General features: G+C 42.0%; 1 protein-coding gene across 15 annotated transcripts in view; it reads right to left on the reverse strand.

Moving 5' to 3' along the window:
• TTLL5 (tubulin tyrosine ligase like 5) overlaps positions 1-15937 on the reverse strand; it is a 315903-nt gene that overhangs the window by 145362 nt on the left and 154604 nt on the right. The window lies entirely within an intron of this gene.

Consider the following 15937-nt stretch of genomic DNA (forward strand, 5'->3'; position numbering starts at 1 on the left):
ATGTGTCTGAGCGTGCAGGTGTGTGCGTTAATCCTGAGGAACTGTACGTAAGGTGGTTTACCTTAGACGCTTGGGGGGTGCGGGCGGGAAGCAACCTAAATTGGAAACATGCTACACTGGCAAACCACAAAGCCAGCTTCGTTTTATCCTGACTTGTAGATAAGAAAAGATCCCCCGCCTTTCACGCCTGAGTCTGGGCCCAAACATTCCCGAACTTCCTTTGCCTAGACCCCGGTATGAGGTCCAGCCAGCGAGCTTTGACACACTTCCAAAGTTTTTACCAACATTCCTTCAAAGAGGCAGAAGTCCAGTCATGCTGGCCTTGGCACAGACGCCTATGGCGCTCGGCTCTCTGGGTGCGGGAGAAACCGGAGACCGTCCCGGGGCCTGAACTGACATGGAGCTAACGCCTGAGAGGCTGCGTGTCTGGCTGAGCGAGAAAAGCAGCAGAGAGGACTCCGCGCCTTGATCACGCGTGTGCCAGAGGCATGCGAGACTCGAGGTGATGGAGTGGCAAAAGCTAAAACTCAGGAGGAAGGCGATCAGGTAAACTTCATTTTCTGGGAAGGGAAGGAGGACAAGGAGAGAACTATCACTTCGGCAGCACTCTGAACAAGCGAGAGTTTTCCTTCTGGCTTTTAAGCCGCACTCCGCCCCCCACCACCACCACCCCCAAAGTGGTTTCTTTTTGTGATTGTGCTCTTTGGCTACAGAGTCTTGTTTATATAACAGGATAAAGTACAAAATTATAAGCTCCAAACTCCTCCAGAGAAAAGCTCTCCCAAAGCTCGACCCCCAGGATGGATGGAAAATATGAGTGTTCACTGGCTGGAACACTGAGCCGCAATGGAAATTTCAACATTGGGGAGAAGATAGCAGAGAGGAAGGGCCTGTTGAGTAGAAAGAAGTCACCCTTCAACAGAGGGGTCAAAGAAAAGAAAGAGTCTCTCCTGTTGGCCCCACCTTGATACCCTCCACTCCTCAGCAGCAACGGCCGCATCTCGGCAACACTGCTCCACAGGGCACTGCCTGTGGCTCACGCCAGCTCCCTCTAAACCAGATACTAAAACCAGGAGTGGAGGATCCCACATCCCAGGCAGGTCCAATTTTTAAGCTTCTCCTTTTTTTTTTCCCACAGGAAGGGAAGTAAATGGTATCAAGAACCTACACCCAAACCAAGCACTCCATTGGCTCCTTTGATATGCACAACTCAACTAAATCTTGAAACAACTTAATGAGGTAGGTATTATCATCTGCACAGGGAAACTGTGGCTCAGAGAAGCTAGGTTAACTTGCCTGAGGTCACATACTCAGTAAGGCAAATCCTAAAGTCCCTTCTCTTTTCACTACACCATGCCATCTTGCTAATAGGAGTTGATGGACCCCTTTCCTATAAAGTTAACATGCTTTTAAAGAATATATCAATAGAAGCATTTAAAGGACTGGTTCCAGAATAAGTTCCCTAAACAAAGGGAGAGAATGGAAGCAAAGCCTTACCATTCTGGTAATTTTTTTACCCAACTATGGGACTCTCTTTTAAAACCTAATATCTTCCTACTCCTAGTCTCTTTATCATGGTTTAAAGAAATGTATGACTTTAAATTTGCTGTCTTAACTATTTTTATGAGTACAGTAGTGTTAAGTATGGTTACACTGCTATGCAAAAGATCTAACTTTTTCATCTTGCAAAACTGAAACTCTATAGTCATTAAACACTAATTCCCCATGTTCGGTTCCCCCAGCCCTTGGCAATCACCTTTCTACTTCCTGTTTCTACAATTTAGACAAGTTTAGAGACTTCATAGGAGTAGAATCCTACAGTGTTTGTCTTTTTGTGACTGGCTCATTTCATGCAGCACAATGTCCTCAGGTTCAGCCACATTCTAGTGTGTGACAGGGTCAATCCTTACATCCTCTTCTGCATTCCCCTTCTTCCACTTGCTTGTGTCACAAATTTAAATCTTTGTCATATGCTGCCCGACGTGGCTTCCTAACTGTTCCACATGGATGCGGTTCCTTCTTGCCGCTGGATGGTAGCCTTTTAGTCATCCAACAACAGGTCTTGAAAGTCTTTTAGACCCTACCCAGTGCCCTGCAGAGCTTCCCTGGTGGCTCAGTGGTAAAGAATCCAGCTGCAGTGCAGGAGACCCAGGTTCAATCCCTGGGTCAGGGAAATCCCCTGGAAAGGGAATGGCACCGGACTCCAGTATTCTTGCCTGGGAAGAGGAGCCTGGCAGGCTACAGTCCATGGGCTCACAAAAGAATCGAGCACAACGTGGAGACTAAACAACAGAAACAACAACAACAAAGTGGTATGTGCTAGGCTAAAATCAGAAGACAGCCCCTGGCCAGTGAGCTCCGGGAGGCAGGACAATTCTGTCTTACTTGTCAGTACTCCACAGCAGCTTTAAAGTTCTAAAATACAGTTTTAGAACTCTAAATTGTAAAGTTCTAAAATACAGTTGTTTTCCAGAGTGGAAGCCACCTGGCCAAGCAGCCTAGGTCCACGATGTCACAAAAAGGAGGAACAGACTCAGGGCTGTGCCTTCAACCTCCCCTATACATTTAACATCGAGGAACAGACAAATCTCCAGGTTGTGTGTGCTAACACAATGCCTAATACACAGAAAATGATTAGAGGGTTTATTTTTAAAGAAAATAAACAGTATTTCTGAAGACTGAGTAAAAATGAAAAGGTGGGAAGTCAGAGTCCTGAGTCTCTACCAACATTCATAAAAAAATAATCTAAAAGAAGGGAGAAAAGTATTAGCTGAACTGGTATCAAAACCTCTGGAAATTGGTCCCAAAAAATTAGGTAAAAGAAAGGGACCAGACTATAATTTATTATTTAAATGTAAGCGGGCAGAAGAACAAGGTAATGTGAAATAGCACCCAAATTTCCAAGATTTGTGGCTTCATTGTACCCCATTCCCCAGGACTGAATTTAAAATTCTAAAATACAATTGTTTTCCAGAGTGGAAGCCACCCAGCCAAGCAGCCTAGGTCCAAGATGTCACAAAAAGGAGGAACAGACTCAGGGCTGTGCCTTCAACCTCCCCCGCACCTTTAACATCGAGGAACAGACAAATCCCCAGGTTGTGTGTGTGAAAAAGCCAGAGATGGATAAAAATAATTCAATGACAAATGCTGGAAAAACATACAAAGGGGCAGAAGCCAGACATTCGTGGGATTCCCTGACAGCTCGATCCACAAGGAAGGGCTGGACTGGAAAAAAACAGAGCTTCAGGCTCCTGCCAAGCTGTCTGAGGCCCTGTTCTTCCCAAATCATTCCAAGCAGCAGCCAAAACTTTACAGTAACCCTTCCAGGTCTCCCAAAGAAAGATGCACTCCTCACCTAGAAAGTGCTCCTCCCTGATGTGGTCCAGTTCCGTGCAAGGCTGGCAGTAACGAGGAGGTGCCTCTCAACATCAATTCTCAGCTCTGAATAACTCCCCGAGTGCCCAGAAAAATGGATAATTAAAAGGTAGCTTGAAAAACCCTAGCCATTTCACTGGCTAAAGAAAAGCTTAATAGCCAGGTATCAGCATCTAGGGGTTTCCCAGGTGGCTCAGTGGTAAAGAATCTGCCTGTAATAGGAGACGCAGGTTAGATCCTTGGGTCAGAAGGATCCTGTGGAGAAGGGAATGGCAACCCACTCCAGTAATTCTTGCCTGGAGAATCCCACAGACAGAAGAGCCTGGTGGGCTGCAGTCTATGAGGTCGTAAAAGATTCGGACATGACTGAGCTACTAAATAACAACAACATCATCAGTATTATAAGAGTCAAATACAACCCCTTTAAGAAAAAAAGAGGTTGCGAACACTTGGTACCTGCATCGTGGATTGTATCATTCTCAATCGGCCTTGTTCAGAGGCACACCTCAGGTTTCTAAACATGTGACTGCATTTGGCCCTGACTACCTTCTCTTCTGGAGATTGGCCTGCAATTAATCTCACTTATTACCTCTGAAAAGTAACAACAGAGGAATGGCTGGCCAAGTCCAACTCTGAGTGTCTAGGGAACTGCAAGCTCCACGGCCAGGCCTCAGACTGTCTGGGCAAGGCGTGGGCTCTCTGCCTTCCTCTCCCACAACAAAGCTCCAACAGGGACTCCAGACAGACCAGAGGAACCGAGGGATTTGAGGAGCTGGGCTGAGCTCACACTGACCCAAGGGGAGACGACAGCCCTGGGCTACACTTGGGATGGTTTCAAAACAGCGGGGGAAGAACAAGGTTGTCTGGTGAAAACTTGTGTGATCCATAAAATTGAGAACAATAGCAACACCACAGGGAAATGAAAAATAACACTATTTGCAGAGCTCTTGTGAGTCACTAGTTTTCATTCCTGTGGCTACCAAGTCACTGACTCCTCCCATATGCAGATGAAAAGTACAGCCAGCAGCGGGTTCTCTTCACGTCTTTTCACTGTTTACAGGGCAGCCCCTGGTCGAGTGAATTATGAGAGTTTATCAGCACTGGAATCCACCGATGCTTTTGTGGATGTACACGTAAGAGTACCTTTTATTTACTCAGCACCCACTTCCAGGGAGATCAAAGTGCTTTAAGGACAACCTAAAAGCTCTCAAAACAGGCCAGTTTATGTGTAAGTATGCTTATCCAGTAAAAAGATTAAATGAATAGTTTAGGGTCACTTAGTGTCAAAACCAGTAATAAAACTCACAACTCTAAGCTACTAAGCCCTTCCTCATTAAACTTAGTCACCCTTACTACTAAGGAAGGAACAACAAGAAACTAAATAAATATTCACAAAACAGTGACTTACAGGTAAATAAAGAAACTGAGGCCTGGAACAGAGCAGAATGCTTGAGGGAAGTCTGGCTGGGGCCCATGTCATCGCCAGTTCTGGAAGGACCACTTGAGAATTCACTTAGGGCTACTTGTGGGTGGGTAATCTCTGGGAATTCCCCATGGAATTAGAACTCACAAGCTGAGCTTCCAGGCTGTCCTGGCAACCAGAGGTTGTTTGGGGGTAGGGGAAGATCTTCTAGGGCTATCTTGGACTAGAATGGGGCCTAGAAACTGACCTTGAACTTGAAGAAGAGGTGAAGGGAGGGATGTTACGGTACAACTAACCCCCAAAGGGAAAGACCAGGGAACTTTGCAGGGGTTACTTTCTGGCGCCAGTGGTTGTGACGTTGATTGTATCATGTGCCATTTCTACCACAGCCCATGAGCAGAGCCTAGCTGGGAGCAGGCCATTCACAGCGCTGGGCCCTAGGTCCTGCCTCTGACCTGGACGGATCCCTCCATTGTTCTGTGTCTCAGCATTAACAGGTGTCACCAAGAGAAGGCTCTAAACCCAGCCATAATTTTTACTCCAAATACAAACTATAAAAAATACGAAAACTCAGGACTTCCCTTGGAAGTCCAGTGGTTAAGAATCTGTGCTCCCACTGCAAGGGGCGTAGAATTCCCAATCCCTGGTTGAGGAACTGATCCTGCATGTTGTGTCTGTCCAAAACGTACAGTCTTGACATTGTTTATCACATGGAAAACAACTGCAGTCCTGGATAAAGACAATATATCCAAGACTGTGGAGAAAATGTTTTCCGTAGAAACAAGGTTTGGATTGTAAAATGAAAATGGAATATTTGGAAATATTTTATATGGAAAATAAAGCTCTGTGGCATAAACAGAATTTCTTTTTTACGACTTATGTTTTAGGAATGTGGTTACTCTGTAACTGTAAATCACCAAAGGACAGACTTCTCCTGTGAAGAGAAGCATGTGGGAGGATGGACTATCTTCAAAAGTCCTGCCTCGTGGTCTTCAACACTTTCTAATTCTGAACCGAGATGGTTCTTTTCACCCTTGACCACAACGATCACTGGTATGAAAGACACTGTACCCGAGCATGATGTAATGTGCTTATGTTTATCTTGCTTCCTGGGCAGAGGCTCTGCTTCCCAAATTAGTTCCTTAAGTCATCATTCTAATGGCAACAGATACCTGGACAACAATTAGGTATTTCCTCCATGCCTGAGCCTTCGGTCACCCCTCCTCAGGGCAGGGGATCATCCAGAGGGCTGGCTGGCTGGCAGAGGCCTGGGGGTGGGGACCCGGTGGGACACGTGCGGTAGAGCCTCTTTATTTGGAGGGAACAATATCTCTCAGCTGGTTGGAATACTTCCATCGTTAACAGTCACATTACTCTCTAGTTCATCTGACTCAGGGACAGATACAATTAAACCCATATTTAATAGCCATTAGAGCCAAGATGTACTGGGAATCTGTTTCTTCATTTTTTTATACAGGGAGACTTAAAATACAGATGGAGACTAGATTTCAATAGAGTGGTTTCTTTTTTAAAGTAAAAGTTGCTGACTTTATGGCCGGAATTTATTTGCATTTTATCCTCCCCCATTTTGCTCAACTACATAGAGGGAATTTCCTTCCCACCTTCCAAATGAACATTGTCCAGAGAGTCTGAGTTTAATTAGATAACCTACATAAAAATACATAAAACAAATATATGCTTCAAAAGAAAAAAAAGAGTCCAAAGTTACTGAAACACAGCATAATACAAGGTATAAAAAGGAATTAGGAGACAAGGAGAAAATATCAAAAGTCAATACATGAAAATGTTGACTATGAGCAAGGATTATACACAGTATATGCCTCTGAGGTCCCCGCGATCCAAGCAGCTGTACAACCTCCATGCTTGGCCCATGCTCAGCCTTCACTGGGGCAGAGCCGCTGGAGGCTAGAAAACAATCCCAATAGCACCATATCTCCTGCACCCATGGGCACTGGCTTCCCTGCACACCTGGTCCTGCTGGGGTCCATGCGATCCAAGCAGCTGTACCACCTCCAGGCCTGGTCCTCACTGGGGCAGACTCAAGGCCTCCAGGGAAGCCTCAGAAGCAAACTCCTGTGGATGACCCACATGCAGAGGGGGGATAAAACCACAATTAAGCTCCAGGGATGGAGTGACTAAGAAAGAGGATCAAAAAACTTTCTAAAAGCTGTATAAGCTGTAAATTAAACCCACAAGAACAACTAGGTAGACTCTCTGTCTATGGACTATACAAAAGGATAATGAGTACTCCTACAAAAGAAAATTCTTTAGCTCTGGCAGCTCTGGATATTGGAGGCAAGCACACGTGGGAGGAGGGCCAGATTAGAATCTGAACTGTCCCCACAGCAGGTCCAGAGACCAGTCCTCCTGAGTACTGAAGGGCCTCCTAAGAAGGAGAAGGTGGGGTGTGGCTCACAGCAGTGAGGTGGGGTCGGGGGTGAGAATGCTGACAGCTGAGACCTGAGAAAAACATTTATTATTATTCTTATATTTTTATTCCTTCTATAGTTGGTTCTGAATATTCTTTCTTTTTTTATGTTGCTGTGGTTATTATTATTATCTCTTTTTGAACATACATTTTATTTCTTTTCTATATTTCTACTTCTATTTCAGCTTTTTGTGTTTTGTTGTTGTTGCTGTTTTTCATGTTGAAGTTTTACTTTAATATGCATGTATCTTTTTTATATATTTTGACTTAACTTTGCTTTTCTATTTGTTTTTCTTGTTTCACCATGCTTGTTTCTTTCGTTTCTTTGCTTTATTCCACAGTTGACACTCTGCTTTGGTCTTGTTTTCTGCTCTGTGTTTTAGTTGGTTTTGTTTTTAATTGGTTGATATTACTTTTGGTTTCCTTTGTTCGCCAGGTCACTCTCTTGAACTTTATTTTCTTTGATATGCTTCGGTTTCGTGTGTGCGGTATGTGTTGCATGTGTGTATATTCCTTTGTTTTTGTTTTTATTTGTCTAATTTTGCTTTTACCATTTGTCTGGGGTTCATTTTTAGTCTTTTGGGTTTTTGTTTGTTTGTTTATTGTTTGTTTTAATCCCTTTTATTACAGTATTCTTGCCTGGAGAATCCCAGGGACAGAGGAGCCTGGCAGCTGTCTATTGTGTCGCACAGAGTCAGACACGACTGAAGCGACTTAGCAGCAGCAGCAGCAGCAGCAGCAGTGCCATAACAAGCAGCTTGTGAGATCTCGGCTGCCTGACCAGAAGTAAGGCCTGAGCCTCTGGAGTGGGAGTGTTGAGTACAGGACACTAGAGAACTCTTGATCCCAGGGAGTATTAATCAGTGAGAACTGCCACAGAGGCCTCCACCTGTATCAAGATTCAGCACCACCTGATCGCCTGCAGCACCTAGCACAGGATACCTTACCCAGCAACAAGCAAAACAAAAACACAACCCAATCATCAACAGACAGGCTTCCCACAGACACCCCAAAATACACCACTTCACATGGCCCTGCCCATCAAGAGGAAAAAAACTCACTTCCTCCCACCAGAATGCAGGCACAAGTGCCTTCAAACATGAAGCCTACGCCAGGAACTGGACCAACCTCATCCATGAGACAAAAAGCAAGAGGAACGATGACCCTATAGCCTAGGGAAAGGCAGACCTCAAACACAGTATTTTACACAAAATGAAAAGACAGAGAAATATTGTGTAGACGAAGGAACAAAGATGAAGGAACAAGACCAAATAAACAAAGAGGAAATAGGCAAACTACTTGAAAAAGAATTCAGAATAATGACAGTAAAGATGATCCTGGGCTTTCCTGATAGCTCAATTGGTAAAGAATCTGCCTGCAAAGCAGGAGACCTCAATTTGATTCCTGGGAGGAAGATCTGCTAGAGAAGAAATAGGCTACTGACTCCAGTATCCTTGGGCTTCCTGGTGTGTCTCAGCAAGTAAAGAATCCACCTGCAATGCAGGAGACCTGGGTTCGATCCCTGGGTTGGGAAGATCCCCTGGAGAAGGGAAAGGCTTCCCACTCCAGTATTCTGGTCTGAAGAAAGACTGTACAGTCCATGGGGTTGCAAAGAGTTGGACACAACTGAGCTTCTTTCACTTTCACTTTTCAAAGATGATCCAAAATCTTGAAAATAGAATGGAGAAAATGCAAGAATCATTTAACACATTTCACAAGGAACTAGTAGAAGAAATAAAAAATAAGTAAACAGTAATAACACAATTACTGAAATTAAAAATACTCTAGAAGGAATTGATAGCAGAATAATTGAGGGAGAACAGATGAGTGAGCTGGAAGGTATAATGGTAGGAATCATTGCCTAAGAGAAGAATAAAGAAAAAAAGAATGAAAAGAATTGATAGTCTCAGAGACTTCTGGGACAATATTAAATGCACCAACATTTGAATTATAGGGAGAAGAACAGAAAAAGAAAGGGTTTGACAACATTTTTGAAGAGATCATATTTGAAAACTTCCCTAACATGGGAAAGGAAATAATGAAGTCCAGTAAATGCAGAGAGTCCCATACAGGATAAACCCAAGAAGAAACATGCCAAGACACATATTTATCAAACTAACACAAATTAAACAAAAAGAAAAAAATATTAAAAGCAGCAAGGGAAAGACAACAAGTAACATATAAGAGAAATCCCATAAGGTTAACAGTTGATCTTACAGTAGAAACTCTGTAGGCCAGACAGGAACGACAATATATATTTAAAGTAATGAAACTGAAAAATCTACAACTAAGATTACTCAGTACAGATCTCATTCAAGATTGATGGAGAAATCATAAGATTTATAGACAAGCAAAAGTTAAGAGAATTTAGCACCACCAAAAAAGCTTTACAACAAATGTTAATAGAAATTCTATAGGAGGGAAACACAAGAGAAGGAAAAGGCTTACAAAAACAAACCCAAAACAATTAAGAAAATACCAATAGGAACATATATATCAATAGTTACTTTAAATATAAATGAATCAAACACTCCAACCAAAAGACACGGAGTAGCTGAATGGATACAAAAATAAGACCCATATACATGCTGTCTACAAGAGACCCACCTCAGACCTAGGACACATACAGACTGAAAATGAGAGGATAGAAAAAGATATTCCATGCAAATGGAAATTTAAAAAAGCCAGAGTAGCAATTCTCATATCAGACAAAACAGATTTTAAAATAAAGAATATTACAAGAGATAAGGAAGGACATTACATAACGATCAAGGGATCAAGGAAACATAACAATTGTAAATATTTATGCACCCAACAAAGGAGCACCTCAATACATAAGGCAAACACGATAGACATAAAAGGGGAAATCGACAGTAACACAATAATATTAGGGGACTTAAACATTCCACTTATACAAATAGAAAAATCATCCAGACAGAAAATTAATAAGGAAACACAAGCCTTAAATGATACATTAGACAAAATGTACCTAACTGACGTCTTCAGGACATTCCACCCAAGTGCACAAGGAGCAAACATTCTCCAGGATAGATCCTATATTGTGCCACAAATCAAGCCTTGGTAAATTTAAGAAAACTGAAATTGTATCAAGCATCTTTTCTGACCACAACACCATGAAACTACATTACAGGAAACTAAATTACAGGAAAAAAAAAACTGTGAAAAACACAAATACATGAATGTTAAACAGTACACTTCTAAATAACCAATAGGTTATTAGAGAAATCAAAAAAGACCTAGAAACACATGACAACGGAGACATGATGACCCAAAACCTATGGGATGCAACAAAAGCAGTTCTAAGAGGGAAGTTTATAGCAATACAATCTTACCTTAAGAAACAAGAAAGACATCCAATAGACAACCTAACCTTACACCTAAAGCAATTGGAAAAAGATGAACCACCTCCCCCAAAAAAACAAACCAAACAAACAGACCCCAAAGTTAGTAGAAGGAAAGAAATCATAAACATCAGAGCAGAAATAAATGAAAATAAATGAAGGAAACAACAGCAAAGATTAATAAAACTAAAAGCCAGTTCTTTGAGAAGATAAACAAAATTGGCAAAACATTAGCCAGACTCGTTAAGACAAAAGGGAGGAGAATCAAATCAACACAATTAGAAGTGATAAAAGAAGAAGTGACAACAGGCAATGTAGAAATACAAAGGATCAGAAGAGACTTCTACAAGCAGCAGGCTGGATGAAGAAAGAGTTGGAATCAAGACTGCTGGGAGAAATATCAATAACCTCAGATATTCAGATAACACCACCCTTATGGCAGAAAGTGAAGAACTAAAGAGCCTCTTGATGAAAGTGAAAGAGAGTGAAAAAGCTGGCTTAAAACTCAACTTTCAGAAAACTAAGATCTTGGCATCTAGTCCCATCAATTTAGTTCAGTCAGCTCAGTCACTCAGTTGTGTCAAATTCTTTGTGACCTCATGAATTGCAGCACGCCAGGCCTCCCTGTCCAATACCAACTCCCAGAGTTCACTCAAACTCACGTCCATCGAGTCGGTGATGCCATCCAGCCATCTCATTCTCTGTCATCCACTTCTCCTCCTGCCCCCAATCCCTCCCAGCATCAGAGTCTTTTCCAATGAGTCAACTCTTCGCATGAGGTGGCCAAAGTATTGGAGTTTCAGCTTTAGCATCAGTCCTTCCAATGAAGACTCAGGACTGATCTCCTTTAGGATGGACTGGTTGGATCTCCTTGCAGTCCAAGGAACTCTCAAGAGTCTTCTCCAACACCACAGTTCAAAAGCATCAATTCTTCGGTGCTCAGCTTTCTTCACAGTCCAACTCTCACATCCATACATGAAGTGATGGGACCGGATGCCATGATCTTGGTTTTCTGAATGTTGAGCTTTAAGCCAACATTTTCACTCTCCACTTTCACTTTCATCAAGAGGCTTTTTAGTTCCTCTTCACTTTCTGCCATAAGGGTGGTGTCATCTGCATATCTGAGGTTATTGATATTTCTCCCGGCAACCTTGATTCCAGATTGTGCTTCTTCCAGCCCAGCAGAAATTCTGCATATAAGTTAAATAAGCAGAAGTAGATGTTTTTCTGGAACTGTCTTGCTTTTTCCATGATCCAGCGGATGTTGGCAATTTGATCTCTGGTTCCTCTGCCTTTTCTAAAACCAGCTTGAACATCTGGAAGTTCACGGTTCACGTATTGCTGAAGCCTGGCTTGGAGAATTTTGAGCATTACTTTACTAGCATGTAAGATGAGTACAATTGTGCAGTAGTTTGAGCATTCTTTGGCATTGCCTTTCTTTGAGATTGGAATGAAAAGTGACCTTTTCTAGTCCTGTGGCCACTGCTGAGTTTTCCCAATTTGCTGGCATATTGAGTGCAGCACTTTCACAGCATCATCTTTTAGGATTTGAAACAGCTCCACTGGAATTCCATCACCTCCACTAGCTTTGTTCGCAGTGGTGCTTTCTAAGGCCCACTTGACTTCACATTCCAGGATGTCTGGCTCTAGGTGAGTGATCACACCATGATTATCTTGGTCATGAAGATCTTTTTTGTACAGTTCTTCTGTGTATTCTTGCCAACTCTTCTTAATATCTTCTGCTTCTGTTAGGTCCATACTATTTCTGTCCTTTATCGAGCCCATCTTTGCATGAAATGTTCCCTTGCTTTATTGACCATGCCAAAGTTTTTGACTGTGTGGATCACAATAAACTGTGGAAAATTCTGAAAGAGATGGGAATACCAGACCACTTGACCTGACCTGCCAGTCCCATCACTTCATGGCAAATAGATGGGGAAACAATGGAGACAGTGACAGACTTTATTTTGGGGGGCTCCAAAATCACTGCAGATGGTGACTCCATCTGTGAAATTAAAAGACACTTGCTCCTTAGAAGAAAAACTATGACCAACCTAGACAGCATATTAAAAAACAGAGACACTACTTTGCCGACAATGGTCTGTCTAGTCAAAGCTATGGTTTTTCCAGTAGTCATGTATGGATGTGAGAGTTGGACTGTGAAGAAAGCTGAGCACTGAAGAATTGATGCTTTTGAACTGTGGTGTTGGAGAAGACTCTTGAGAGTCCCTTGGACTACAAGGAGATCCAACCAGTCCATCCTAAAGGAGATCAGTCCTGAGTGTTCACTGGAAGGACTGATGCCAAAGCTGAAACTCCAATACTTTGGCCACCTGAGGTGAAGACCTGACTCATTTGAAAAGACCCTGATGCTGGGAAAGATTGAAGATGGGAGGAGAAGGGCATGACAGAGGTAGAGGATAAGATGTTTGGATGGCATCACCGATGCTATGGACATAAGTTTGAGTAGGCTCTGGGAGTTGGTGATGGACAGGGAAGCCTGGCATGCTGCAGTCCATGGGGTCAGAAAGAGTCGGACATGACTGAGCGACTGAACTGAACTGATATGCCAATAAAACGGACAACCTACAAGAAATGGACAAATTCTTGGAAAAGTTCAACCTTCCAAGGCTGAACCAGGAAAAAATAGAAATTATGAACACATCAATCAGAAACACTGAAATCAAAACTGTGATAAAAAAATCTCCCCAAAAAACAAAAGTCCAGGGTCGGATGGCTTCACAGGTGAATTCTAGCAAATGATTGCATGCTCATTTGCTTTAGTTGTGTCTGACTTTTTGTGACCCTATGGACTGTAGCCCACCAGGCTCCTCTGTTAATGGTGATTCTCCAGGCAAGAATACTGGAGTGGGTTGCCATTCCCTTCTCCAGGGGATCTTCCCAACCCAGGGATCAAACCGCATCTCTTATGTTTCCTGCATTGGCAGGCAGTTTCTTTACCACAAGCACCACTTGGGAAGCCAATCAAACGTTTAGAGAACTGCTAATGTCTAACCTTCTCAAACTCTTCCAAAAAACTGCACAGTGAGGAACACTCACTCTATGAGGCCATCATCACCCTGATACCAAAAATCTGACAAGGGGACATCACAAAAAAAGAAAATTATAGGCCAGTATCACTGATGAACATAGATGCAAAAGTCCTACAAAATTCTAGCAAAGAGAATCCAACAACACATTGAAAGGATCATACACCATGATCAAGTGGGGTTTATCCCAAAGATGCAAAGATTCTTCAATATATGCAAATCAATCAACGTGATCACCATATTAACCAATTGAAAGATAAAAATCATATGATAACCTCAACAGATGCAGAAAAAGCTCTGGACAAAATTCAGCACCCTTTTATGATAAAAACTCTTCAGAAAACTGGCATAGAAGGAAACTACCTCAACATAATAAAGGCCATATATGACAAATCCACAGCAAACATTATCCTCAATGGTAAAAAACTGAAAGCACATTCTCCAAGATCAGGAACAAGACAAGGGTGCCCAGTCTCACCACTATTATTCAACAGTTTTGGAAGTCCTAGCCATGGCAGTCACTGAAGAAAAAGAAATAAAATGAATCCAGATTGGAAAAAAAGAAGTAAAACACTCATTGCCTGCAGATAATATGATACTATACATAGAAAGATAGTAAAGATCCTATCAGAAAATTACTAGAGCTAATCAATGAATTTAGTAAAGTCACATGATACAAAATCAACACACAGAAATCCTCTGTATTCCTATACACTAACAACAAAAGATCAGAAAGAGAAATTAAGGACTCAATCCCATTCACCATTGCAACCAAAAGAATAAAATACCTAGGAATAAACCTACCTAAAGAGATAAAGGACCTGTATACAGAAAACTATAAGACACTCGTGAAAGAAATCAAAGATGACACAAACAGATGAGATATAGCATGTTCTTGGATTCAAAGAATCAAAATTATGAAAATGACTCTACTACCCAAGCAATCTACAGATTCAATGCGATCCCTATCAAATTGCCAATAGCATTTTTCACAGAACTAGAACAAAATATTTCACAATTTCTAAGAACCTGAATAGCGAAAGCAATCTTATTAAGAAAAACGGAGCTAGAGAAATCAACCTTCCTGACTTCAGACTATACTACAAAATTACAGTCATCAAGGCAGTATGGTACTGGCACAAAAACAGATTATATAGATCAATGGAACAAGATAGAAAGTCCAGAGATAAACCCACGCACCTATGGGCACCCTATTTTTGACAAAGGAGGCAAGAATATGCAATGGAAAAAGGATAGTCTCTTCAATAACTGGTGCTGGGAAAACTGGACAGTTATGTATAAAAGAATGAATATAGAACATTTCCCACCACCACACACAAAAATAAACTCAAAATGGATTAAAGACCTAAATGTAAGACCAGAAACTATAAAACTTAGATGAACACATAGGCAGAACACTCTTTGACATACATTGCAGCAAAATCCTCCAAGACCCAACTCTAAGAGTAATGGAAATAAAAACAAACAGGACCTGCTGAACTTAAAAGCTTTTGCAAAAGAAACTAAAAACAAGGAGAAAAGACAACCTTCAGAATGGGAGAAAATAACTGCAAATGAAGCAACTGACAAAGGATTAGTCCAAAATATACAAGCAGCTCATGCAGCTCAATATCAGAAAAACAACCCAATCAAAACAATGGACAGAAGACCTAAACAGACGTTTCTCCAAAGAAGATGGCTAGTACACACATGAAAAAATGCTCAACACTGCTCATTATTAGAGAAATGCAAATTGAAACTACAAGAAGGTAATCACCTCACACTGGTCAGAATGGCCACCATCATCAAAAATCTACAAACAAAAAATGCTGGAGAGGATGTGGAGAAGAGGGAACCCTCATGCACAGTTGGTGGGAATGAAAATTGATACAGCCACTATGGAGGACAGTACAGAGACTTCTTTAAAAACTAGGAATAAAACTACTATATGACCCAGCAATCCCACTACTGGGCATATACCCTGAGTATGTGTGCTCAGTCACATCCAACTCTTTGTAACCCCACGGACTGTATCCCACCAGGCTCCACTGTCCATGGAATTTTCCAGGCAAGAATACGGGAGCGGGTTGCCACTTTCTGCTCCAGGAATCTTCTCAACCCAGGGATCAAACCCATGTCTCTTGTGTCTCCTACACTGGCAGGTAGATTCTTTACCACTAGCACCACCTAGGAAGCCCATATACCCTGAGAAAACCATAATTCAAAAAAGACACATATGCCCCCCAAAGTTCACTGCCCCACTATTACAATAGCTAGG

This window comes from Bubalus bubalis, chromosome 11 (genome assembly GCF_019923935.1).
Source record: "Bubalus bubalis isolate 160015118507 breed Murrah chromosome 11, NDDB_SH_1, whole genome shotgun sequence".
Taxonomy (NCBI): domain Eukaryota; kingdom Metazoa; phylum Chordata; class Mammalia; order Artiodactyla; family Bovidae; genus Bubalus; species Bubalus bubalis.